This window comes from Haemaphysalis longicornis, unplaced genomic scaffold (assembly GCF_048455015.1).
Source record: "Haemaphysalis longicornis isolate Haplotype H1 unplaced genomic scaffold, Haemaphysalis longicornis Haplotype H1 scaffold_13, whole genome shotgun sequence".
Classification (NCBI taxonomy): Eukaryota; Metazoa; Arthropoda; class Arachnida; order Ixodida; family Ixodidae; genus Haemaphysalis; species Haemaphysalis longicornis.
The window spans coordinates 101,451,103-101,478,017 of NW_027526233.1; the positions used below are offsets into that span (position 1 = coordinate 101,451,103).

Sequence of the window (26,915 nt, forward strand, 5' to 3'; positions counted from 1 at the left end):
CAAACATGTCATGGGATAATCATGTTGATCATGTTATAAATAAGTTGGCTTGAATCACTGGTGTTATGGTCGTTTAAGGTACATTCTTTCCAAATCTGTGAAATTACTTCTGTACAATTCTCTTTTTTATTCTAATTTAAATTATTGTCAACTTGTTTGAGGTACCGCAAAGCATTCCTCTTTACATAAAGTCTATTTACTACAAAAAAATTCTTCATCTTGTTTATAACAAAGGTTATAGGGAGACAACCAGAGACCTATTTCTTAAAAGTGGTTGTGTCAAAATCTTCAACTTGTACAATTATCGTTTGAATAACCGATTCAAAATACAAACCAAGAGAAACATAAACTGCATGCGTAATTTGGCCCGGTTGCAACAGAAAGAAATCAGTTACCCTTTCAGGAATAACGGACATTGGGCGGTCACTACAGCCCGTTTAAACATTGGGAAAGAGCGCATACAATATACCCTGCCTTCTCTTGATTTGATATCTATAAATATTCTAAACGTCAATTACGTGTCTTGTGTACTAAAATGTGCTAACCTTTCTATGCCTCTCATTCTTTCTTGTTTAACTGCTCTTTTTATACCTGTGAAAAATAACGTGTATTACGTGCAAAAAAAGTGTTATTGTTAGCTCTTATTGTTACTTTTTTGGGTTGCCTTTATAACTGTGTGTTTTTTTGTCCGATGCTGCTGTCTGAGCAAAAAGGGGGCTGCGGCCTCGTCAAGCTTTCTATGACAGCTTTTATCCGCGGTTCCTTTTTCTGTGCCTGTGTTTAGGTATCCGTATCTGTGTTTATGAAACAGAAATAAAGTTTCATTATTATTATTATTATTATTATTATTATTATTATTATTATTATTATTATTATATGAACTCGCGATCGGACAAACATGCAAACAAATAGTGTTCCCAAAACCCTATCACGAAGACATCCTTCGGGTGGCCCACGAGAACGCCAGACACGGTCATAACAAGGTGTCCGAAGAACAAGTGTCCATGTTCTGGAGAACTTCTATTGGCCCGGTCTCTGTGGCGATGCAGAACGCTTCGTCAGTTCTTGCTACGGTTTTCAATCGACCAGAACCAAAGAGCAAAAGTAACAGAGCATTTCGACAAGTAGGATGCGAAGACACCTTCCATCATGGTGTTCACGCTAGCCCCACTTCCACGTGGGACTGCGGACACTGTACCAGCGGTTGAAAGTGCCTAGCCTTAATGAGGTAAAGCTTGTGCACTAAAATGATTAGATTTGTGTGTTGCGCTTGTTCACCTCTCGAATGATAGAGTTAATAGGTGTATGGCCTGTGACTTTCTCAATTTAGAGACGTCTGAGAGGGACATTGTTTTCTGGTGATTTTAGTGTTCCCTACTCTTCAAACTCATCGACCCGCTTTAGTTATTGGGATTGCGAGTGAATACTTTTGGCTGGCAAAACTTTCAAAAAAGGGGGTCATTGTGATGATGTGGCTGAAAGGCGAAGAATTCGAAACACCCAAGCAGTAGCACCCCCGGGCAATTTGTAACGGGCTATGTGCCGGAGAGCCCGAACTGGGGAAAGAAGTCGGGCGTCTGCAGCTATTGGAAGGTCTGCTGGAACGGGTGTGGGTGTAAGCAGTCCCATCAGGGAAGATGCCAGTGTCGGGCGATATGACCGGTTCGGGACACGGCACGATAGGCTCGGCATCCCGCTCGGCGTCCGGTGTGGGCGTGACCCTCCATTCGAGTTGCCGGCGCCCTGTGGTACTTGCAGCTTCGAGGCTGGAGTCGCAGCTCCGGGTCCGCACGCTCCCACCGGTGAGGGTGACAACAAGATACCGCGCTACGAACTGCGAGGCTACGCCGTCGCGCCGACAGTCCACGACCGCATCGCACGTTCCACGTAGGACCTTTTGTTTTTCCGTGTGTATGTTGCGTGGACGAAGCCGTACCACCCTAACGTCCTTTCTGTGGTTTGTCCGTACGCCCATGTTTGTTTTTTCTGTTCGTACAATATAATCGCCTGTCTTGCCTCATGCCCGACTTGCTGTCTCTAATACTCCAGGAAACCAAATGTGGCCCACCCCTTCACAGTCATACACACATTTACCATGCGCTCTGGAGGTGACATAGCCCCATGTAGTGTGGGGCGCGTTGAAATCCCCCGCCGCCATGATTGGGCACCCGGGATACCATTGACGTAGAAATGAAACCCAGCGAAGGCTCACTCTTGCTGTGCAGCAGCTTTGAAGGTGAGCATAGTAGCACGCTGTGGTCACGTCCGCATGAGGAAGGCGAACGAGTACTGCGACGACCTCTTGCCATTGTTGGCAAAATCACGCCCGGATGATTCTTGTCTGAGAATGGCGGGAGCAGGCGTAGATGGCTACCTTTACTGGGGGAACATTAGGTATAAGACTCTGACAACCCAAGATTGATGGGGAGGAATACGGCACAGATCCAGGAAGGAAAGGGAGACCATTGGTTTCCTGAAGTAGTAGCGCCCATGCATGTAGCATGCCACCCAGAAGACGTTGCCGAAGTTCTTCGAACCTTTTCGATGTGCGGCGTGCAGGGATGACATAGTTCGGCGGGTTGAAGACGTTGCTTCGATTGAGGTCTGCGTTGCGTATGGTACGGGAGCCCTTTGTCTTTTCGTTAGCGTGCGATGGCGTGGCATTGTCGTAGGGGGGGTGGCTGATTGGTCAAAATTGTTCCGGCTCCATGCTCGCTTTCGCTGTGGTTGCCTCGGTATTGAAGTCGTTGTGGTTATGAAGCGGGCGTGGTTCTTCTCGTCCATTCGGTCCAACATTCCTTGGCGTCGTAAGCGTGGCTTCTTCGGTAGATAATTCGGGCTCATTCATTGTCGTTCTTGTCGTGTCCGTGTCGTCACTCAGGCTCTCGTTCTTTCTTTGCCCGTTGTTTCAAGAATACCAATGTCGCTATCTCCCCGTCCAATCAGGCTCGAAAGGGTTCCGTTCGTTCAGGGTCTGCTTGCTCGCCGTTGCGTCATCCCGCACGAAATGGTATTTGTAGGGTGAGTCTCGCTCTAAGCAGCGGGTGCCGGTGATCTTGTAGTTCCGGCTCGGACGTGCCACATGCGCTGGCTGTGTCGTTGCTCGATGAGGGACCTACCTGCACGTGCGTGATGTTGTTCGTTTGCTGGACTCGGGGTGGAGCAGCTGGTACCGAAGAGCTCGTACGTTGCGGTAGGGATGAACCACGTGCGCTGGGTCTTTTGTTGCTGGTGGCAAGGTTAATTTCTGCTGTTGTGACGTTCGCTGGCCAACTCCGGATAGCAGCAGCGGGAGCGAAGGATATCGCGAATAGCATTATTTTCCGTGCGTGCTGGCTTGGTCACGCTCGGTGCAGCTATGCGTTGCATTCGCCGTGGTAAACTCCATCAGTCCGGGTAAGATGTCGTTCATCACCTCTGGTGCGTTTCGTGCGCCGTGCGTCTCGTTTATCACGGGGAACTCCCCTAACCTTGCTGCGCTGTTGTTCGCCATCTATGGTGCGTTTCTTGCGCTGTACATCTTGCTTCTCGTGGCCAGGTGCACCAATCCGGGTGCGATGTCGTTGGTTGCGGGACTGGGGCCGGGACAGCATGTGCGGAAGAAATCGCACGTACTGTCTCCGTTCCCTTCCGCGCTCTGTGGATTTCGTTTTTGTATGTCTGGACGAGAAGACCGGGTGCCAGGCACATGCTGCATTCTCGCTCGTGCGCGCCGCCGTTGAGCGTCTAGTTTGTTGCTGAAAGGATCCGCGCGTGGGTGATATAGCTTGTCGACTGGATCGTTGTCAGAGGAGCGGGTGTTATTGACCGCGCCACAAATTCACTTAGCTTCGCTTCTGATTTCGTAATCGTGGTGATTATGTGAGAGCTCCGGTGAGCAGCCGGTGCACCGTTTTGCCTGCGTCGCCTCGTTCGCGTACTTTCCGTTGAGAGTGCTGCTTTTGTGTGGATCTCGTGTAGCTAAGGCACCGTGGGAAACGTCTGGCTGACTCTCGCCAGTTGTCTCAATAGGCTTGTCTCAAATAGTTACGCTTACAGGTTCATCTGCCGTTCGTCGTCGTAGGCAGCTTGAAGTATCACTCACACATTCGTTCGTTTGGTGAGGTGTCGACATCGTTCGTTGTTCTCTATCATACGCGAGACGAAGTCGTGCTTCCGGCCAGAGCAGGGGAGCCCTCGTGATCGTGGTTCGTTCACCAACTTCTGTTTCTTCGTTGGACATAGGACGTAACGTTCGTTCCGTTGAAGGCAGCAGTGGGTCTATAACCATTGACGTGGAGTCCTTCAGCGCCCCTCATCTGCGTGCCGCACTCTCGCAGTCGTAGTGCGATTCGTCTGCGTCGTTCGTCTCTTCGTTCATTCATCCTCGCGTGGCCTGAAATCATGATCATATCGACTGCGCCATGGTAGCTAGGTGGTGCTTCGAATAAAAGACTAAACAGAAAAATTTTAAATGCTTAATAAATAAAACTTCTAAGGTTACATATAGATCAGGACAGAAGAGCACGTAAACAAAACGTCTGACGCGGTGCACTGTCATGCGGCGAGTCACTGCGGGACGGCACGTGCACGTGAGGAAGCGAAATGGAATGTAAACATTCGCGTTGCGTCCGGCGTCTCCTCTAGTTACCTTTAGCAATTCCTATCGACATTTCTATGGGTGTCCTTAGCTTCTTCTACCGCTATAGAGATGTGGATAATAAGAGCTAAAGACAGCCTTACAACCCTCCACAGAAGAAGCTAAAGGCACCCATAGGAATGTCCATACGAATAGCTAAAGATAACCATAGAACCGGCTATAGAAGAAGCTAATGACACCCATAGGAATGCCGATACAAATAGCTAAAGACAGCCATTGCAAGGGTATAGAAGAAGCTTAAGATACCCATAGTAATGCCGATAGCAATAGCTAAAGACTACCAAAGCACCGGATACACAAAGTGCTAAGGACAGCAATAGAGCCGGCTCTAGAAGAAGCTAAAGACACCCATGTGAATGCCGCTATGAATAGCGAAAGACAGCCATAGAATCGGATATAAAAAAAGCTAAATATAAAATTAGAACTGGCTATAAAAGAAGCTAAAGACACTCATACGAATGCCATTACGAATCGCTAAAGACAGCCATAGAAACGTCTATATAATTGGGCCAAATAGCTAAAAACAACCATAAAAAGTGTTTTCTATAGCCGACCAAACGATATTTTTGTAGGGGCCTAGAATATTGCTCCAGTTCCAATAAAGCCAGAAATCCGGAAATCCGCTAGGAGCGCTGCTGTGGATACTGCAGGGGACCTAGTGTAGTGGATACATTGCTCTCCTTCCAATCGGCGTTCAAAGGTTCTAACCCCAGAGTTGAACAGCTCATAATGTTTTGCATAAGCATGGCGCACATGTGAAATTTCTTTAAAGCAGACTTGAGGTCTGGATAATTAGTATTGGTTTACAGCGGAGCTGTATTAAACTAGGATTTATACATTTTTTTATTCCCTTGAATCGAGACGCATTACAGCAAAGGCAATTTTATGCGCGACTTTTAAAGCCCGAGGCGTCGAATACAGTGAGGAGTTCGTGGCTATGCCTTTCTTTTAAATTCGGAGCATTTCTTAGGCTCGCCTGGTCCTGCGTCGTTAATGGCGGCGCCGTCCACACGCTCACTGCGCATGCGCAACTCTCCTCCTTACACCCACAGCTCTGCGATACTACACTATAAAAAAGAAATAGTAGCGGCGCTCGGTTTCGATCCCACGACTCTGGCCGCAACGGGAGGTACGCAGTGCTCTTCCCACTACGCTTCAAATCCGGGACAGGAGCAAGTGCTACGAACACGCCTTATGTCCTTGACTCATTCAAACTACGTCAAGAAGCTACTGATACAACGAAGGCACGCGAAGCTGAACGTGAACGGAACCGACGAACTGAAAACTTTAGAGAGGGATGCTGAATTTCCCGTGGGAAAGCTTTGGCGGGAAGCGCCACGCGCCTTGCAGCTCAACCAGCCCCGTCCGCAGCGCCTCTGATGCTGATTGTGGCAGGATGCCCCTAGGGATTGGCCAACCAAAGAATCCATCACGAGATAGGTTCGCGTTCAACCACCGTCGTCGTCTTCCGGTAGGGGAACCGCCGAAGAAGAAGAACGAGAAGACAAAGCTGCGAAGAGGAGGGCGTGTACATTGCTCTCAGCCGGTGCACCAATGTCAACAACCTTTACCTCACCAAAGCTGACGGAGACTACCGATTCTACCACAGAGACAACATCGACAAGAACATGATGGACGAGTTTCGGCGCCTCGAGAACCACCGCCTACTCACCGTAACACAACAGCACTTGCCTGCCTTTGCCACCGGTGTGGACCCGGACGCGGAATTCCCTCCGGCGCTAGTAAAAACGAGATCACTCAACATAACGGCAACACAAGGGAACCACACGGAACCGCCACGATGCTTCGCATCCTCATCAGGGTTCCCCACGGGAAGATGGTGTAATTTTTTTGTTGCATGCGTGCCTATAGCAGCTACATAGGCCCCAAACACGTTTACAGCGCGAGGCATTCCGAAACACTACTCTATTGTGAAGTTCAGGTCCCCCTAGTAAGACACTGAAATAAATGTCGGTTTTGTTCTTTGCAAGTCTCTGTACTGCAATGCTCAGCATGGTTCTTAAAAATGAAAAATACTTTGCTACGCACTCGAAAACCCTGTTATCTCTGGCAGGGCTTTGGGTGACATGAAATGCTCCGCCAGATTTTTAGACTCGCCCTCCTTCAGGGGTGTTCTGAATAACATTAAATACTCCACTAAATGCCAAAGAAAACCTTCCTCCTCAGCGAAGTAATGGACCGCACGAAATCCTCTGATTGTCCCAAAAAGCTTACCTCCTCGTTAGCGGACTAATAAAGAGCAAAAGAGACTCCGCTAAATGCCTGAAACAACCTCTCCCTTAGGGGAGTTTATAAAATGCTCCCTCTTAGCAGAGTAAATGCAACTACCTATATAGAGTGGCTTAGAGGACAAGCCATTTATTCCCTACCCAGAGTTCTTCCGCCTAGAGGGTTGCAGACAATTCATCGAACGCTGTTACATCGAATGCCACTACACAGAAGCCGTTTTATTGAACATCGTTTCATCAAACGCCTATTGGTTGAAGGACGTTTCATCGAGGACATTTCATCTAATTTGGTCGCACACAGTAGAGCAGGGCCTCAGAGCGAATGAACAGAAAGAAATGAGATGGTTATTTTTTGCGCTGTAATTTCATCACCAAGAACTTTGGCACATAAATAAGCATCGATGAACTCGCTAGATAATGGCATCTACATAAGTGCCTCAGCCAACGGTGTTTAAAAATGGCGTAAAAACGTAATTGACATTTACCGCACATAGGAAGACAAACTCCGTCTTGATGGTTACGCATACATCGTTGACAAAAAAGTCTAACGTAGAGCGTGTTGGAAGTGCCGAGCCGTGCGGTGACAATTCAAGAAAAATTGGGCTAGCCGACCCACAAGCCTAACCATGCTTTGGAAAGCCCTAGGGAGGAGGTCTTGATTGCAAGTGAAGCTTTAAAACGCATTGCTAATCGCACTAGTGGAGCTCCTGTAGAGATCGTTCAGGTAGGTTCAACATTCAATAGCACTTTCATGCGCTATGCTTCTCGGCGTATCTTTTTTTTTTGTTACACAGCATTTGTGCGGTTACCTGAGCGCTGAAGGACGCCGAGCCGTTCCATGTCATGACAAGCTGAGCAACGTTATTATTATAAATTATTATAACAGGAAATGAGCGTGACTTTTCCCTCCAGAGTCAACTGACCTAGCTGCACCCCAGTCCTTACAGACGTCTCCAGACTTTCGGCGAGCACAACTTTCTGCATTTTGCCAGTAAATAACTTTTCGGGGGCACTTCTTCATAAATTGGAACAATAAATGCATTTTCGCACACACTTATGTCATTGTACAATGTTGTTACCTCAACAGTTATAAACATAAAAAATATAGCAGTCAGTAGCTGCATTGACGTTTCTTTTGTATCAAGTCACAGCGCTCAATAGTTTTATGGTGCACAGACCTGGAAAGTAAGGGCAGTGATCACTACCCGCTTCTACTATCCTACCTCGGCAAAAATGCGCCCCGACTGGAAATTTAAGGTGAAGTGCACTTCCTGGGACACCTATAAAAACGCATAAATGAGATGATTACTGCTGCAACTAAAGATGATAACCTTATTTCAACCATAGCTCGCTGGCTCAAGGAATCATCGTGTGTGATGCGAAGGCGTTTGAACATCAAAATGAATCAAGAATACGAGAGATTGCGAGCGATCCGCAGGCGCGCAGAACGGAAGGCGCGACGCACCAGAGGTTTAGACGACCTGAAAGAAGGTCTTAAGGCATAGAGACATGTGAGACGACATCTGGCAAACATACGCAGGCAGCGATGGCAAGACTTCTGGAAAAATTTAGATGTCCACAAACCGTCGCCGCACATTTGACGCGTTGTGAAGGCCATGCACAACAATACCTCGCAGCTACGCCCATTCAGCGCGCTATCTCTGCAAGAAGACATTTCCCGATTGAAAAAGCTGAACAGTACTGCTAGCTCCTATCTGCAACCTTGTCTACGCAGGTGGGCTTATGCTAACACGACATCGTTCCACCGCCATCTGCTGCACCCGCCTTGGACCTTCAATTCTTAAAATGGCAGCATCTCCACTCTATGGATGATGGCGAGGGTGCGGAGTATGGGGACTCGAAATGACATCCAAGTTGCGCCCCGAGTGACATCTGATTTGCGCCCCGACCGTCATTCGAGTTTAGCCGTCGGTTGCACCTTGACTATTCCCTAAATGAAGCTGCAACGCACGCTCAAATCAAATTTCGCTTGATTTTCGCTTGATGGTGGTGTGCGCACGGATGGACTCGGACGGACATTGGGAGGTCCTAAGCTACTCCGCACAGTTCCAAGAGAGGGAGTAAGCCGTTTCACTCACGGTCGTAGTCCAATGGGCAAGACGACTGACACTAACTCTGTCTGGTCTTCCAGACGCAGGCTCGAATCCTGCCGGTGCCTGTGTGATTTTTTGCGAGTGTAAATGCTATTCGCACGGACGCGGACGGATATTGTGCGGTCGTAAGGTACTCCGCACCTAATACAGGAATTGAACACTGTGATTTCCGACGTCAAAAAACGCTCCTCTCCTGGCTCTGACGGAATAACTTACGAGGCTGTTTCCATTTATCTGAGCACTCCCGCCTACGTCTTCTAGAATATTATAATACAGCGCGGCTACATGATATCATCCTTCATGATTGGAAACTCGCAAAAGTTATCTGTGTCTTAAAACCTAGAAAACCGTCGACACCTTATGAGTTCTTCGTCCGATAGCCCTGCTTAGTAGAGTTGGAAATTAATAGAGATGATTTTAAAAGGGTCACTTGGAACATGGAAACCAAAGAACTCTATCCTCCTTAAATGAATGGATTTCGGCAAAACATATCGGCTTTTGACAACATCATTGCCCGTGTGTCGTCTGTAGAAGAAGAACTAGAATCTCGCCTTGCACCAATTGCAGTGTTTCTAGACGTGAAATCAACATTTGGCTCCGTTTACCACGATGCACTCCTAGCATCCCTTATTGCACTTGGACTCAGCGGAAGATTGTACACATGGATGTCAAACAATCTTGAGGGACAAAAACTCTTCATGTGCACGGCAGAAGACCCAACATCATATTATCAAATAAAAACAGGAGTCCCTCAAGCAGCTGCATTAAGCCCTTTACTGTCATTTCACGTTCATACATCTGAAGCGCGTACTACCCCGTAACGTAAAGATCGCTCTGTACGCGGACGACATCTGCATTTTGAGTGCATCAAGATCACGGAGGGTAACGCAAAACAAAATTCAGAAGCCACTCACAAAAACATCTGCATACGTAGTGTCTAAGGACTTCATCGTTCCTCCGAAAAAAGCATCGCCATAGCATTCAAGCACAAATGCATGGACAGATATCCTTTATTCCTCAGTGACCGGCCTCTGCACTACGTACGGACCTTAAGATACCTTGGTATCCTCTTAGACCGAAACCTCTCGTGGGCCCCGCAACTGAAGGGGCTACCAACGCGAATTTCAACAGCATCGCAAATTATTGGGTACCTTGCGTGCAGCCATTGCGGAAGCAATTGTCACTCTATGGTTTTGCTGTTCAAAGCGTATGTCGACGGAGGGTTGCGCTATAGACTGCCTGTCCTGCAACAGCTTTTACCTACAAATAAAAGACAACTGGAGGAGGCGATGTATAACTGTCTTGGAAAGTGCCTAGGACTCCCGAAGGGCTCGCCGTGTTCTGGGACAATTGCTAAAGCCGTTTGTCTCCCCTTGGACGTACTACGGCTTCAAGACACAGGCTACATGCAAAAACCCAGCTGTTGTCCCATTTCGCTCTTCAAATTCACAGTTCTAGCTTTGGAAGAACCATTAAAAGCATTAATGTCTCCATTCCAACTAAAGCACTGCTGACCAAGCCACGCAACTTCCCGCCCTGGACACTGACGCCCCTGCGCATAAAATCATTCATACCTGGAAATATTTGGAAAAAGCATATGCCTCCAATTGACCTACTCCAGATGACGCTTACCCACATTAACAGACTTTATTGGGCAACGACTCACTTTTATACAGATGTTTCGGCAATACCTGAGTGCAGTTCCTCTGGAATTTTTATTCCACCAGCTGACAAAGTATTGTCGTATCGGCTTGAGCGACCGGCTTCACCCGCTTCTGCAGAGCTATAGGCGATTAGAGAAGCCCTACGATACATTCTACGCCAGCGGCCGACATAATGGACCGTCTTCTGCGATTGAAGAGCAGCTCTTCAAAGCTTGCAACGTGTTTGCTGTTTCAGCTTTCACGAATATGCCCAGCGCGAAGTGAAGTATTTACATCATCTTGCACCCTCCAGTGGATTCCAGGAGCACAGTGGCATCATGGGCAAATGCGAAAGCCGATGAGGTGCCCGCAGGGGACTGCAAATGAGGAACAGAAAGATCTTCACGAAAAATTATGCCTCAAGAATTACGAAGATACTAGATTTGACTGAAAGTAACCATTTATGGGGCCTGCCAAAGCACCATCACGGTATTTTACATGACATAGATCCATCTATTAGAATGAGGCTGCCAGAACGTCTGCCCGCCAACTGGAGGCGTTACTGCATAGCCTACGTCTCAACGCAGCATTAACAAAGTCCTACCTGCATCGTGTAGGCCAGGCATCAAGCCTATACTGCGATGATTCAGGCTCAACTGAAGCAGTCGAACATATATTACTGCACTGCTCTTCTTATTCCGAATCATGGTGCTGTTTACAAATTATTGTCTCGACCCAGGACCAGTGACACTCAGACTATTACTTGGACCATGGCCCTCTCCCTCTGCTCAAAGGAAAGTCTTGTCTGAGCCATTCGAATTTCTCCACGAAATTGGTGTGTCCACGACGTTGTCTTCGCGTCATTTCTAGAAACATCTAACTCAATGCCCTCGAACAGGACTGCATTTTTTATTTTTTTTCTTCTCTTACTCTTAACTACAACTACTACATTTTCCCTCTCCTCCTTTCCCTGCGAAATAGCATGCCGGCGAACTCATGTCAGCAAACCTCTCTGCGTTTTCCTCTTCAATAAAGAGTTTCTCTCTCCCTCTCATGTCTTTTCGAAATGAACTTCTTTTAGATTTCTGCAAGTGGGTTGATGGATTTTTAGTGTGTCGTAAAAATTTGTACTTTCTGGCTATTTGTGCGATCAAATACGTTATAGAAACACAAGTCCAGAAAACCGAAAGAAAATAAATAACAAACTTCAGTAACAACAAAAAAGGCAGCATCACCCGGAGCCACTTCAATGCATTCCACGTTGCCGATATACGCTATGGGAAGTGGCAGTCGCAAAATTTTTTGTACTCGAAAATTGCGCCCTAAAATTATAAAGCCCTCCGAGCTTCATGCATCTTTTCTGGCAGCAATAGAAATCACTACCGCAGCTACCGAACAGCATTTTATAAAAAGGGTGACGTCACTTCAATGAAACGGTATTCGTGGAAATGGCATCTGTAAAACAGCCATGCCATCGATGAAACGGCGTTCGACGGAGTGGCGTTCGATAAATTGCCATGTCCCCCCGTTTAGAGTGTATGGCTCCTGCAATCTGTGATCTGTCAAGAGTGTGAGCACAGCGGTGGTCGTTGCCAGGTAATAGCTGTCTTTCTATATTTATAAGTATCAGATAAGCATTCGTATTGCGTTGACGGTTCGCCGGATCCGTAGATGCTCCCACAAAGAGCGAATTTAAGTTAACATGACGTGTGTGCGCGCTCTTCTTGCTCAAGACAGCCAAAACCGGTTACTGTGTCAAGTTCACAAGCACCGCTTCCAATCGCTTGCACCATTGCGCACCGCGGCGTAATGGATTATTACAACATTTAAGTACTAGCATAAACGTACGCAGCATGCGGCTTCATCTACGGTTCGTGCTTATTTAACTTGAACACAGCATAATAGCGAATGTTTTTGATAAGGTAAAATGCTTTCAAGAAAAACAGACACCAGCTGTTCTCGTATGCATCCTGAGATAGCCCACAACAAGCCGGTATGCTTTAAAGAGTCACTGAAGGCAACCACCAAGCTGATTCAAATGAGCCTGACCTTCAGCCATTTCAGCGTTGAGTAGGTGGTGAAAGATGCCTTATTGGCTGATAAGTAGTTATTGAAAAAACGCATTTTCCTTCCTAATTTCCCTTGCAGCGATTCCATGACGCTGTTTTCGTTACGATAAACCGGAAGCCAGCGACGCATCGGTGATATGTGGTGGTATAGAAGCAACCGAATACAGCGCTGCGACGTACCAAGTGGCTTCGTCAGTTTCGGTCAAATGATTCGTGTGTTCCCGATCTCCCGCGTTCTTTGCTGCTGCAAACCACTAGGCAAAATGTTTATTCGTGAAACCCGTGATGAGTATTAAAGCTTTCATGAAGAGGGAATATTGTCCTTCTTAAGCCGCGTGAATGTTGCCGCGGGACCAATCGCGTGTGCGCAGCCCGCGCCGCCACCTCGCATAGCGGCACCCCCGCTGGCATGGACGAGTAGCGCCATCTAGTTGCAGCCAGGGGAGACGTTGCTTACGCAAGAGGTTGCGCACACTTAAAAATGCTAGATTCTGCCAAATTAGCGTTCCAGCAGTGGTAGTAAAATTAGAGTGCGACTGATACAGCTAGAAGGTAAGGGCGACGGAACGGGCGCTGCTATTTGCGTTACAGCGAAGCTGTTAGCATCTGACTGGACCGAAATTTTCGCGTCTTAAATGAAAAAACATAGGCATGACCAAGCATGGCTTTCCCACAACGCCGAGTAAGGCTTGCTTCAGGCTTTTCAGGTGTGAAGCATGGAGATCACTATTCGTGTAAACAAAAAACACGAAACGAGCATCGAAACCGCATGTTGGACGGTGCATGATAAGGCACCTGGAACATTAGAACCCCCTTCCCATGTGTTTGTTAAGATTAGCTTAGCAGCTGCTCTCGAAAGGGGCGGGGGGGTTGGCAACATTCGAGAGCTAGCGCATTACTCAGGCTAGGCAGCACCCAGCAGTTGTCGCCCAAGACCCCGAGCGCATGCGTCAGGATCCATCATTTCCCGTTAGAGAAGCCTAGTGCAAGGGAAAAGCCCGCCGAGACAACGAGGAACATTTCATACCCTCGCGCATCGTCATGTGTAGGGGTTTACAACAGCTGCGCTGTACATAAACTTTCGCATGGCGGGATGGCGTCCATTTTTTCAACTGGTTTTATTTGAAGCATCGGCTTGTATAAATACACCTGTAATCACTGGGAGCATGCGCAAAAAGGAAAAAAAAGTACAGAAAGAACTGTAAGAGCTACATTCACAGTGCAGTGTCAAAAAAATCGAATTCTTTGGCAAGCAGAAGCACAGATTTATCGCTCACGCGCTGGTCTTCTTTTTGTTTCTGAATAGAAAAAGCTTCTAAGGTTTCCCTGGCCACTGTATTATCACTTCTGCCTAGGATTTCAACCTGCCCGAAGAAAGGTTTCCATTTGCACTGTTACCAATGCACGGGTAAATGCGCGCGCGCGTTCGGTGACGAACTGAACCCGTGTGCCCTGACGTTTATACACGTCACGGGGCACAAAACGCGCTTCTTTTCGCTGTTTTTCGGCAGGTACCGGATAAAGGCTGCAAGGGTAGCAGATTGTCAGAGATCCATCTTTGTGGCAGGGTTCTGTCAAAAATGTTCGTCTTGAGCAACAGGGGTTCCTACAGTAGCGATCGACGTGCCCAATGCGTGTGCACGTGAAACAAATGGGCCTGTCACCCGGCTTTTTCTAGTCAGCTGGAGTTTGGTAACCTGTAGGTCTGTACACATTGAGAGGTCCGGAAGGAGTATAAGTACGCCTGACGTCAGGTGGACTCACGGAGAGTACTGGCTGCAGGCTCATGTGTGTAATTTTGTCACAAATGACCGCTCGAATCAGCGAAATTACTGGAACAGTACTTTTGGTGGGATGGGGTATAGTTTTAGCCGGAGCAGTCGCTTGAAGTTCTCGACTTACTATCCTTTCAACGATATGTTCAAGAGCGTCGAGGTGAGATGTCGCGGGCGAAAATGACTAAAGGGATGGTGCTTCGCCCGAATACGTCGCAGTGGTGAGGGCAGCTATTGGAATTGCTGCTTGATGCGTCGGCTCTTCACTTGCTCGAAGCGTCAGCATTCCTTCACGATGGCATCGACTATCGCATAGTCCTTGCATATAAGCAAGTGAAAGGCGCCTTCATGTATTCCTTTTAGCACATGCCCAGCCTTGTCCTGCTCAGTCATCTTATAATCGACCTTATGACAGAGAGTCACAACGTTTTGAATGACAGAGTTCGGTCGATGTCTTGGCATGGGATGCAAATACTTTTTACCAGCGCAGCTGTAGTGACTGGCCGTAAGTTTGCTGTTGCAGAAAAAAATACCAAGAGAATGCCAAGCGCTGGTGAGTGTGTGGCTGGCGGCGACCTCCGAGTGTCCTCGACACGTTTAGTGGCTTTAGCAAAAAAATCTAGCAAAAACACCAAAGAGCGAGAAGCCCTCGTGAGGGTGTGCCTCGCGGCGACAACCGAGTCCCTTGGCTTGCGCAGTAGTTTAGGAAAAACAAACTCCAGCGCTGTCATCAAGCGTTATCAAGCCTGTAAAAAGCACCAGCACTAATGCTAAGCATGACAAGACACCCTGCTTGGGAGAGGGCACTGCGGCCACCGAATTCTTTAGAAGCCGTTATGGATAATTGAAGACATGGCCACGAGTGTGCCAATCCTTGCCGAGACGGCTTGCAAATCTCGGCACGGCTGCCTCGAGTCGATGGTCGTAAGCTGGAGGAAGTCTACAATGCTGAAAACGACTTACTACCTATGTTGCCTTCACTGACCTCCTTCCCGCCTTTAGTGTCCTTAGATTTTCTATTAGCGTACCAGTCACACAAGCACATGATATGTACCTTACAGCTCAAGTGAAGTATAGACACCGAAACGTCGCATGTGGCCTTGTGTGGAGCTACTTTGAATTTATCGACTTTACTAAGTTCATACAGTCTACGAAAAAACCTAAAGCCACATTTCCGGTCCAAAATTTTGTCGTGGCTTAGTTTCAATGCAGCGAAGAAAAGATATGATCAGCCGGCAGCCGGACGACTGACTCTGTTGCAGGGTGTGCTAGCCGAGCAGTAGGCGCAGTCAAAACAACCTTTCAAAAGTAGGCGTTGTACGAAACTTCGTGGGAAATTGGCAGTGAGGATGCAGAGAGGAGGACAGCACTTTACAAAGGATTTAAATTCTAATAAATTTGCAGAAACCCACCCAGACTGGTCTAAACATGGTGTATAACTCCCGACTTCAATTCTCGCAAGTAATCCAAAAATGTTTGCACAAACTTCAGTGTCCCTTTAAGAGCTGCAACCCCACCTGAATTACATTGACTTATGAACACAATTTTTAACAATTACAATTTCAAGTGGGATTCATTCCCTCTCACAAACCTTTAATATAGCTAAAACCTATCGAATATAACTCTTACCCCGTGAAGGCCACCTTAAGGATACAATGCCGCGGTAGGTCCCTTTATAAATTCTCGCTTACAAAAAAGTGTCCGAAGATCTGCTTGCTTCGGTCCAGGTGTCGTCGAAAGGCGATTGTCTTCTGCGTCGTCTAACACATAACTGCCTCTCATCTCCACCTCCCCCCCCCCCCCCAGCTCTCTCGCTGTTCCCCACCTCTAACAGACCTCCCGTAATTAAAGCAACTGCTCCATTCATTCAATTTCAAACGTTCCCACGACTGCTGGGCCACCTGTTGGAACCTATGTTACTGTTGGGAGCCACGAGCACAAGTCTCCAGAGCAGCCCGTTTTGTTTTCTGATTAAACAGGGATTTTGGTGCTTTTTTGTTTGCTTAGCCGCAAACGCTACGCGAACATTCATTCTTATTTAAAAGAATATCGGTAGTATTCGTTTCTATTATTTCCCTCAAACATCTGCCGTCTTTTTTTGCTTAACTGTGTTTACAGTATGAAGTGTGCTGGCATGTTTAGTAGCTTTATAATTATTTTGCCTACGTAACCCAATCGTTGAAAAGCATTGGCACCTGCATTTAGAAACAGACAGACAGATAGACAGACAGGTAGACAGGCAGACGGACCACAATATTCATGTTTAGATAGTCCAAAAAACTCAATCGTACGCAATATTTGTATCAGTTCTTTCAAAAATCTTGGTCAGATAAGCCGAAATAACGAGGGTCCATTTTAATTTTCTGTTACTTGGATGGGCACAGGGCCCTATTGTTCCAATGCATTTTTGGTAATTTTGTGGTACATGCTTCTCTGAATCTACTAAAGGTATCTTCAGAATGCATGCATCATTTTCTTGAAAATATTGGGCTCTTTTCATCATATCAAAATGGTTAAAATCAGGGTAAAATTAAAAATTTTGACTTATTTTTCCGCCAGTACCTAAATTTTGGCTTAATTTGCTTCTTGAAAATTCTGTAACAAAAAAATTGTTACGTGCATATTTCCACTTCTGGCACATTAGATTGAAAACTTATGTATATGACAGGAAAAAAGAATCAGCCGGTTACCGAAGAAGATATAGGAAATAATGGTAGCTATGTAATATAAAACATCTTTGAGATAACTGAGTTTAAAGTAGCAACAGAGGTGAAAAACAATAATTTTTTGCCACAAACATCTCTCGAGTCATTTATTTATTAAGCACCAGCTTTTTAATCACCGCCGAAGTCGTATTTGCAGTTTTCAGCCTGTCGTCGGTCCTGCCTTGCCTATTTTGTGAGCTGTCGTGCAGCTTTGTTTACAAAGTATTTTGGCTTGTGGTCAACTTCTTTCAGCCACTTGATGGTGGTCTTGCGAGCAGGATTCAATCCGAATTATTTCAAAATGCTGGCTCGTGCGGTGCTACCTTCATCGAAGGAAACAACAGCATCCAATGTTGCAATCCTGAGAGTGTGAGGCCCAATAATGACATTTTGGGGGGCGCGGCTCCGAGGTAGAAATGTGAAAAAAACAACCTGCACAGCGTCTTTAAATTGCCTCGGCTGAAAAATCACCTAAGCAGTGGTTTCCAAATGATGGCTTAACACAGCTTTTTTCAGACAAGCGTTTTTACAGGGAGCTGGGAGTTTCTTGATGGAAAAAATGACGTTCACGATGGAGCACATAAACAATGGGACGGGGTTACGTACCACTTGTTTTTGAGCCCGAAGTACAACCTTCTGATATAAGTGTGATTATGGAAAATGTGCATAAGGAGGTGAACTTCCTTAATTGGGAACAAAAAAGTCACCTCCTTTTTTTAAATTTTGCCTTACCCTGTTACCTTGTGCATCTAATTGTGTTATCAGGGCAGTCACTAAAACCACTGTAACTTTCTCCCCGTCACTGTGCAGTCACTCAAGTGACTGACGGCAGGTTACTACTCCCATGACTTCCGCACTGATTCATATAACTTTTTCTTAAAATTATTTCTACAGTGCTATCAATACATGGCACATGCAGTCAAAGCTTTCGCCTGCAATACATAGACATAAGGGAACAGTAGAGCACAAAACGACCGGTGCCATCCACAGAAATGGCGTTGAGTTCATTTCCAAGCTGGTTGCAAAACTGGCTGTCGCGGCGCAGCGTTCCCACCATTACCCCTTCCCGGTGCGCTTACCGTCCGGATTGTCTGCCCGTCTCATCACCAGTTTTACCTATTGTAATACCGATTGCGATTAAAGTAAAAAAGTATTGAATAGGAATTACGGCGACGAACTGGTGAAACTGGTGGAAAACAAAACGGGTGACTGACCACCAATTTCTCTGGTAATGAGAGGAAACGTCACCACTGGCGCGACTAGGACTCAAATCGTGGTTCGCACAACGTGCCAGCAGCGCCAGCAAAACTGTTTTGGGGGCTATAAAGCAGGAGCAAGGCCTGAACGCAGGTCATAGCCTCATAGTTACGATTCCTAAAGATACTCCGCTGGATCTTTTCTTTCTAAAAGACACCTTAGCTTGACGGGTTGATTTTTGATAAACTACTACTTTAAATTGGTTTGTAAGAAATATCAAGAACACGGCTATGAACGCAGCGTATTTAACAGAACTTGCGTGCTGTTTTTATACCATTTCAGTTCTTTTCCAAACAAGACACAGTTTTGTATTTGTCAAAATCTACGCACAATTTTAATGGAACAACGAACGGCTCATTATGTCTGGAAACCGGGCTCTTTCGACAAATTAACCCTTATTACAAATATATAATGCACACATGGTTTTTCTATAAGAACTTCTCCTCCGATCCCCCGAAACGGTAAGAAGGCAACCTGTACTTTTTTTAAAGAAACAAACCTCGCTAACATATTGAACTGATTATGGTACTGCTCCATGCGTTAATTTATAACATTTCATTGTACTGAAGCCCAAAATGTATAGCTCAGAAGGACGGGCAAAATAATAGTTAAAGAGAGACAACACATTCCCTCACATACGAGGTATAAAAAAATGCTGTTAAAACCATAAAGTTACCAATAGCCGCAAATTATTTAGTTATCAAAAAACGATGAAAATTTCCCTGTTAAGTAGAATTGTTCCGACCATTTTGAGAAGCATCTGCAGTAAAAAAAATGATACTGAAAATTCCACGGAGAATTGTGTTCCACGTTCATTGAAGAAAAAAGCCTAGCGAATTATTAAAACTTCATTGCTGCTATGTTATGCTAGGTCTGTTTTCTTTGCCTTCGTTTTTTTATCATTCCATGCTCCCATAAGCAGAGTGGCGGCGATTGCCGTGGCAGTTTCCTCACAATCAGACCTTTCCTCCGCATGAACCAGTTCTGCTGAAAGGTCATCACGTTCACCGGTCGCGCTGCACTCGCCATGCCAATTCTTCTTCTCCCTTTTGGCAGGGAGCCGAGTTAGCACAAAGAGTTCCACTTTCTTGGGAGCCCTTGGTCGCCATTCATGATTACAAGTCTCACATACAGCCTCGCCCGGACGACATCACACATGAGGTTTACAAGAACATAGATGATGCCTTCCTCTCGTCCTAAACGTGATTATTCAAAGGTAGCTGTGTGGAAACATACCATCATGCTGTCCAAAGGCTGAAGTGGTGGTTATTCTCAAACCTGGAAAACTGCTAACACTTCTTAGAAATCTTTGCCCTGTATCCCTTGTAACGAAAGAAGACCAGCGTCTGCCTTCCGATGTGGTGATCGAGTCGATTAGCGAGGCAGCGAGCGCCCCCCTCCTCTTCCTCTTCTCCTGCTGTCGCCCCCTGCCTGCGCTTCTTTATTTCTCAACACACTCCCGCCGCCGCCAAGTTGGTTGGGAGCTAGCTGGCAGCAGCACTGGAAGTGGAGAAGTCCGGGCCTCACTACGACCACTTGTTCGACTTCCGGCGCCGCATAATTTCACACTAGCAATGCTTGTAGGCTCACTGGGGGATTCAGTGGAGCATTTCGCTGGGTGCCTCGATGCCGTCGATCTCGGTACATGTCTATAGCCAGCGTCACGGGCAACGAGCGCTTGCTCGGTTGCTGGATCGAAGTGACTTAGGATCTAAAAGTGAATATCGCGAATGTTCCTATGGTCACCCGTCAAGAGAAACCATGCTCACGGTTTTCGACCAGAAGGCAGCCGCCAGTATCGAATGGGAACAGCTGATGCAGATGGTCAAATTTGCGGAGAGCGTCAGGAGAGTGGTATGGCATTGCCGTCACGTTCACGTCTGATACTTCTTCCACGAAGAAATATGTGTGTTCCATCGGCGTGTCAGGTTTCTTTGCGAATCATAGGATTTCGCTCTCGCTGGACTCAACACGGTGCAAAGGCTCGTACACAATCGAGTTGCGCTTGCTGAAGAAGGGGTCGTCACCATACAAGCATTTGTTCTGCTTCGCCCGAGGATGCCTCCCCACCGGACTGGCACGAGTGCGGCCGAAGCTCGCTTCCGGTGTCGAAGCTCGCTAACGGAGCCTCGAAGGAGCATGCGCTTCGTTATTCCCTGAAGCGAGTCCATCTTCTGCATGAATCGCGTTTTCGTTGCTGGACCCAATAAAAATATATTTGTCTCGAAACCGGGTTGCTGAATTTCTTGCGAAACGAGAGATGCGTCGCCGACGTAAGGGTCGCAACAGGGAAGCTCGGAGAACTACAAAACAAGAGCCGCATCGTCTACGCTAGGGCCATGGCAGAACGGGTCCGACGTCTCCAGAGCGGTAGTCAAGTCGTCAATGCGAGGGTCGCCACCGTGTCGCATGGACGACTCCAAAACGGGGGTTGCATCGATGACGCCAAGTTCGCTGCAGGGCCGGTCGGTTGTCTCCAAACCAGTAGTCAAATTAGCAATGTCATGATTCCGGAAGGGGCGTGGTGACGTCTCTGAAGTGAGAGCCGTGTCGGCGACGCCAGCGCTGCAACAAGGCCGGTCAGACGTATCGGAAACAATAGTCTCGTAAGCGACAGCGAGGTCTTGGCAAGGTCCCTGAGATTTCTCCATAACGGCCATCACGGAAACACCAGGGTAGGGCGGTCGCAGGAGCCGCTCTCGCGGGCTGAGCCCCTCAGGGTCTTCTATAGCATCGTTGTAACGCGAAGCGCCCTCTTTGTCGTCGTGTTTCTCTACCCGTGCAACAGTCATTGCCCCAGCAGGCGGCATGTCACCCGTGACCTTCGTGGACACCGTCGGCCGCACCTCCTCGGGAGGCGAGCAGAGGGTCGAAGTCGCGTTGCAGGTAGAAAACAGGGCTGCCATAGGGTGCGGGACGGGGCTTGCGGACAAGTCTTGGCTCGCGGAAAGGCGTACGAGCGTTCGCAGGGCACAGATCCGTTCATCGTAGTAGATCGCGTTCAAAATGTCCGTTTCGAATTCGTCATCCGTCAGGTTTGCTTGAATTTCGGCGTCGAGCTGGTGGGTCATGCAAGATGAGGTCGAGGACATTTTGTCTATCAAGGGCCGTTGCTGCCTGGCTCCGCAGCAAGGCGTCGAGGACTCAAATGGTCCCGGAGACGGTCGCTCGCAGTGCATTTCGGCGAAAACGAAGGACGTCCATGGCACCGAACGATAAAGCAAGACGCTGGGGTTTTGGAATACCTAGGGGACGAGGACTGCTTGGGCATGAGCCGAAAGGGGCGGCGGTCGAGGGCAAGGCTTCCACGATAAAGCACTGCGAAGGTATTCAAGCCTCGCGTGCCTCGGAGCCGCTGCGCCGTCAAACGTGGGTCTGCTCGTGCCTCGTTTCCCGGGTTTCACGGCACCAGAAAATGTGTAACGAAAGAAGACCAGCGTCTGGCTTCTGATGTGGTGATCGAGTCGATTAGCGAGGCAGCGAGCGCCCCCCCCCCCCCCCCTCATCTTCCTCTTCTCCTGCTGTCGCCCCCTGCCTGCGCTTCTTTATTTGTCAACATCCCTTACAACGACACTTTGGAAGATGGTAGAGCGTATGCTTATCACGCGCCGCCCCCGATGCAGGCTCTGTGAACATCATTGGTATAACCCTCACGAATCGAATACCACCCACACTTAGGAGCGGAAAGTGGTCTTGACTACGTTTATACATTCGTCTTTATAGTTCTTCCCTGCGAACCGTATTTGGCCGAAATGTATTGGTATGGATATACAGAAGGCATATCACGACATAAGCCACCATATTTTTCATGAAAACTAATGACTAGCACATTTGTCATGGCTCCTTTTCCAATTTTTTACGATGTACATTGCTCAACAAACAATTTTTTTTCGAACCTCAGGAACGTTGTGAATGCCTTATCGACCGCGCCGAGATAAGGCTCAAGGTACTGCCCCTGCCAATTTTTTTTCATCAGGTTTCTTGAAAAAATTCGTGAGTGTGATAGCCGAAAGGCTTTTAGCCGACTAAATTGGACGGAAGACACGAAATCTGATGAGCAGCGTAAGAAACGAGCACTGGGTTTACCCTACGTGCACAATGTACCCCACAGGCTCAAAAGATGCGGCAAGAGGGCCGGCGTCTTCGTTGATTTCTCGGCAAAAATACGTCAAGAAGCTTCTGTCCCAGTGTGAATGCTGAGCCGTCCAGAGAAGAAGACAAAAAAATTCGGCCACCTTCGCAATTGAGATGCGAATACTGTGGAAACAGCGGAGCTGGTGGTCTTCACTAGCGTTAAATTGACTTTTTTTAGGTCTGCCCCTTGTTTAAGGGAATGCTGGTTTAAATTGGAAGCTTTCTTCATGCAAACTCACTTAAATCGAAGTCCACAATCCACTCTAATAAAGTCCAAAATCCTAACTGTCAAAGCCCGAAGGCAAAGTTCACTCCAACTCAACCAACACCCTCGCTGGGAATTCAAAAAAAGTACGTTCTGCTTTTCTGATGGAGGCGTAAAGCGAAAATGCCGGGTGTTCGATATTTGCGCGCATGTTAAAGATGCAAAGGTCGTCAAAATTAATCCAGAGTACTCCACTGCGGCGCGCCTCATCGCCTGTGTAGCGTCGGTGCCTTAAACCCCACAATTAATCATATCAAATTATGTTCTCCCCGATTGCGGTGGCAGCGCAATCGGATAGACGCTGGTTTCATAACGCGAGGGCCCCAGGATTGATTCCGACATCAGGAAACATTTTATCATTAAAGTGGCTGCGCATGTCATTGTTCCCTACCGCTGCTAACCACGTACCCCTCGTGCCTTTGGGGTGGATCAGTAGTTAGGTTGTCGTTTCCATGGTGTAAAGATCCCCGGTTCACTTCCCAGAACATGTCTAACCACATTTCTTTCTTGAGAAGCGCACTCGCAACACCTGGGCGCCTTGCCTCCTTACCACTCTTCCCCGTTCTTTTTGCAGCATTTTCCACCTCTGCACTTCGCACATGATGACAATTTTCCGTTAGTGATCTGCACGCACAGCTAGAAGAAAGCTTCAACGTTTCGATGTTAAAACGCGTACAAAGAATCATGCCACATGCTTTAGAGAATGCAAGAACGCAGTTGTGTATGATCTTCCGCTTTCATGGGGTCACTCGCACATTGCGCAAACGGGAAGGTGCGTGAATCAAAGGTTGCGAGAAGACGCAAACACAGTCAAGTCACGCATGGAAAGCAACCTTGCTGGTCCATTGCGCATAATGCGGATGCTCACCTCTTGTGTAAACCTGAGCCATGATTAAGAAATACGAGAATGCCAGCACGCAGGAAATCTATGAAGCGTTCGAGATTGCTTCGAGGTGCGTTAGTATGGCATGGGAGGCTTTAACAGAAAACGAGATATTGTAATTGAACGAGGAAGAAGGGCACATCGTGTAAGAGTGTAAAGAGACTGTGCGGTGTAATTGCGTCTAGTTTGTCACCTAGTTTTCGGTTCCTGCGTTTCTTTTGTCGTTTTTTTTTTTTTGTTGAAAACGTTCATTTGCGTGCGGTAATAAGCCGTAGTGTGCAGTTGCTTGTTAGCCTTCGCCATTGTATCTTCTATTCAGTTAGTACTTGTTCTTGTCCTGCTTTTCCATTCACTTCGTACCAGGCTTAATTAGTGATATTTTTCTGTGTCAATATCTTCTTGCACATTGAAGAACGTTTTTCGCTGCTGCTCTGGACACCCGATCTAAAATCCCACGCGAAACCAACTGGGTTCTATTAACGCAAAAGCATTATCAGGCGAATTGTTCGATTTTTCCGTGGCTTCTAGCAGTCTGCTGTCAGCCGTGCTCATCAAGCGCCCGCAGAAGTACTGAATAATTAGAGGCGCTAAACGGCGGGGGCGAGGAGAAACACGCAGACACAAACAAGGCGCCTTTTCCAACTAAACTTTATTAGTGCGTCATCTCTGCCAACCTAAATGCACTACTGATGCGTCTAAATAGACGGGCATGCCTCGAACATAGAGTTTCTTAGTAAGCCTACTAGAGAGGAAACTGCAACTGGGAATCCATGTCGTCGTGGGGTGTTATGGGAAGACCACTGCTTCTGGCTTGGGCTTGGCATGACAAATGGATTCTTAAGCGGTTTTTGGAATTTGCTTTCTTCACTATGCATTTACACGTCTACGCGCTACGAGGTAGCCTAAATCCTTCCTGTTATGTGGTACCCGTCAGCCGTGGCAACTGCGTGATCGGTGAAAGAGCAGGCAGTGCGTGAATGTACCAAACGTTGGTCATGCCGGAGTCGAAGGAACGTATGACTGAGCGGGGGGGAATATGCCGCCGCGAAAGCTGTAGCTGACGAAAAAAGAAACCAAACGTACTTCTGCGAAGACAATGGGTGAGAGATACGGGCGCCCGTATCTGCAATATCTTGCCTTGGTCCACGACTGCCTAACGCCATGTTTTCTTTTTCTTGAAGTATGAACCAACTCGCTCCGTAACAACTTTTGTTAAACGGTAGCTCATAGTCGACGCATTGGTTCATTAGAAAGAGGACGTTTTAATCCAACTCGTTCAGTAACAAGTTTTGTTAAATTGTAGCTGACGGTCGGCGAACTGGTTCACCAGGAAGGGGGCGTTTTCTTAGGCACGCTCAAAAACATTTCCAAGCTCTTCAAACAACGTACTATATGAAGTAATGGCAACATTAATAAAATAAGATGTTATAATGTGTTTGCCCCCGAAATATTAACATTGTTGTAAACTACCAGCTTGGCCTACAGAATAGTAAGCACAACCGTTCCAGCAAAAATAGCTTTATTTCCTTTTCCGTTAGCTTTAAAACAGCCTGTTCTTGTTTCCACTTATACAATAACGCACCATTCTTTGCGTTTTTGTGGCACTCTTTTCGAATAAACGGCCACAAAAGCGTTTCAATCCAAGCCAATGACGGAACTAAGGCGAGCGCAAGTAAAATGGCGGCCCATGACGACAAAGACGACCTTGATATGAGCCGCATAGACGCTACCACCAGATTCGTCTCTAGCGGATATAGTAAGAAGCTCTATGGCCTCGAACTGGAATACGAAGCACAGTCGATTGGGTAGTGGAAAGGAGGACAATGATACTACGACGGAAACAAAAAAAAGCACAAGTGATTTGAGCGCGCGCCAGGCATGCGCAGGGAAGTTTGCTCTGCGCCTATTCAGTAGCCGCATGCTGTCCATATACAGTTGCCAGCCGTATCCGCCACTTGCGTTATCTCACCAAGGGCCCTATTCTCGACTGCACAAATTCCCGGTGAACTGGGAATTTGCCGGAAGTCTTTTCTGACTGGCTTTCACTTTTGGTCACGTGCTTCTCTCTGACGAAGCCGTTGTGTGTGCCTTCGTCATTTTGACGCTTTATGAAGTTTACGGGCACCAGTTCAAAAGTTTGCCTTAATTCTCTGTACTGAAAGCGCATAATTCCTGGCCGTCCATGAGAAACTAGACTAAGTGCACCGGACATGACTATATAGGCCTGTCTTTGCTATCCTACAACAATACTGATTGTAATACACGCCCTCTCTGTGATTGGCTAAGAGGGCGTGACGTAACTTAAAAAGTTGGCGTGAATGAAGACGTCACACATTTGCAACTTCAGCCTGCGTAAAAGTGACGTGATATTACGTAACAGCATGAAAATGACGGCTGCTTCTGCCGCGAAATAGGGAAAACATTTACCGACCTTCGGGGCCCCGAAATGTCCGTGAAATTCAAACAGGCGCAGTTTCGCATGATGCGCGGTTTAAAGCATGTTTTCTACAGAAAGAAATAATAGTTTCGACTGTTTCCAAGTCAGCGATCACGAAGCATACAAATAACGTGCAGTATTTTTGCTTTTATTTTTGGCAATAAAAAAAGATATTTTGTTTGGCGCAACCGCAACATAAGAGGGCAGTACAAGCCTCTCCATGACAAAGAGAACACAATGCATGGAATTTGTCCACACTTCTCCTAGTAAGCTGCTGGGTCCCATGATCGATCTCAAGAGAAAAATAACAAATTGACTTTTTGTTCAATACAGCGCTGATTGAAGTTGAGCTTGAATCGGCGAAATCGGTACGGTCCGCGGTTATCAGGCGTAGCGCTTACAGCTCCTTGGTGTCATACAAGCGATGGTCACGGCCGTCTTTTTATGTCATCACACCATAACCTTGTAACATAGCAGCAGACGATAGCATGGCGGCGGTGGCGGCCGGGAAGGTGATAGCCCATGGTGAAAGCTCTGGGAAATTTTTTGTCCTATTTTGCGGCCAAACAGCCGCCATTTGCAGGTTGTTACGTATTACCACGTCAATTTTTCGCATCGTAAAGCTGCCAATGTGTGACGTATACATTCTATTCAACAATTTCCGTTACGTCACATCTTTTTTAGCCAATCACAGAGAGGGAGTGGACCGCAAGCCATAATGTTGTTGAATGGCAAAAACAGCCCT

At 47.1% G+C, this 26,915-nt stretch overlaps 1 long non-coding RNA gene across 1 annotated transcript in view; it reads left to right on the plus strand.

The window, feature by feature from the left end:
• Window positions 1-26,915, plus strand: part of LOC144164162 (uncharacterized) — a 127,139-nt gene that overhangs the window by 26,318 nt on the left and 73,906 nt on the right. The window contains exon 2 of the long non-coding RNA XR_013321088.1: window positions 18,734-18,912. This is a non-coding gene — a long non-coding RNA (uncharacterized LOC144164162). The remainder of the gene's footprint in view (window positions 1-18,733; window positions 18,913-26,915) is intronic.